Source organism: Orycteropus afer, unplaced genomic scaffold, assembly GCF_000298275.1.
Source record: "Orycteropus afer afer isolate SDZICR_OR568_19922 unplaced genomic scaffold, OryAfe1.0 scaffold00124, whole genome shotgun sequence".
In the NCBI taxonomy this organism is placed as follows: Eukaryota; Metazoa; Chordata; class Mammalia; order Tubulidentata; family Orycteropodidae; genus Orycteropus; species Orycteropus afer.
This window is the reverse complement of record NW_006921711.1, coordinates 3,309,589-3,311,263: the sequence shown is the minus strand read 5'-3', so window position 1 is coordinate 3,311,263 and position 1,675 is coordinate 3,309,589.

Below are 1,675 nucleotides of genomic sequence, written 5' to 3'. Positions count from 1 at the left end.
TGTAGTGATACTGCCTCGGCAACCCAAGGAGGGGTCACTATGAGTCGGGTCCAACTCAACGGTACATAACAACAACAACAACAACAACTGGGTAATAGAAGAAATTTTAAAATATCTTGAATCAAATGAGGATGAAACCACAACATAGCAAAATCCTTAGGCCACAGCAAAAGCAATGCTCAGAGGATAATTTAGAGCAATAAATACATACATCAAAAAAGAAGAAAGAACCAAACTCAACACCTTAGTCCAACATCTCCAATAATTAGAAAAAGAAAAACAGAAAAAGAGAAAAAAGCCCACAGTCATTAGAAGAAAGGAAATAACAGAAATTTGAGCAGAGATAAATGAAAGAGAAAAGCAATAGAAAGAATCAACAAGACTAGAAGTTGGTTCCTTGAAAGTATTAATAAAATTGACAAACCACTGGCAAATCTAACAGAGGAAAAGGAGATGATGCAAATAACATGAATAAAAAACAAATGGGTGATGTCACAATAAAACCAAGTGAAATAAGAATAATAACAGACTATTATAAAGAACTGTACTCCAACAAATTTCAAACTCTAGAAGAAATGGACAAATTTCTAGAAACACACTATCTATTCAAACTAACATAATCTGAGGTACAAAATTTGAACAGGCCCATCACAAAATAAGAAATTGAACAATTCATTAAAAAACTGCCTCCTGGCCTAGAAGTCTTCATTGGTGAATTCCACCAAATATTCAGAGAAGAACTGATACCAATTCTACTCAAATATTCTGGAACATAGAAAAGGATGGAATACTCCCAAACTCTTCTGTGAAGCAAACATAACCTTCATACCAAAACCAGGCAAACATACCAATGAAAAAGAAAATTACAGACAAATATCTTTCATGAACACAGGCAAAAATTCTCAACAAAATCCTAGCCAATAGAATTCAACAACATATAAATAAATAAATTAATTAAATAACACATCATGATCAAGTGAGATTCATATCAGGTATGCAAGGATAGTTTATTATTAGAAAACCAATTAAGGTAATCCACTACATAAGTGTTGTTGCTGTTGTTATGTGCTGTGGAGTCAGACTTGACTCATAGCGACCCCTCGTTGGGTTTCCAAGGCGGTATCACTATGCAAGTAGATTGTCCATCCTTCCTTCTCAGGAGTGGCTGGTGGGTTTGTCAATACTACCCAAAGTTATCTACAAATATAATGAAATCCAGATCCACATAATGATCCAGATTCCATCATCGTATCTTTACAGATATGGAAAAACTAATCACTAGCATTACATGGAAAGAAAAGAGATCTCAGGTAAGAAAAGCACTACTAAAGAAAAAGAACTAAGTAGGCGGCCTCAGATTTCCTGATCTCAAAACCTACTATATAGCTTCTGTAGTCAAAACAGCCTGGTATTGTTACAATGGCAGACACATAGACCAATGGAACAGAATTAAGAACCCAGGAAAAAAAATGAAACTAGAAATACCATATAATCCAGCAATCCCACTGCTAAGTATATAAACTAGAGAAATAAAAGCTGTGAGATGAACAGATATATGCACACCCATGTTCATTGCAGCCTTACAAACAATTGCAAAAAGATGGAAGCAACTTATGAGTGCTTAGTGGATGAACGAATAAACAAACTAAGGCACATACACTCAATGGAATACAAA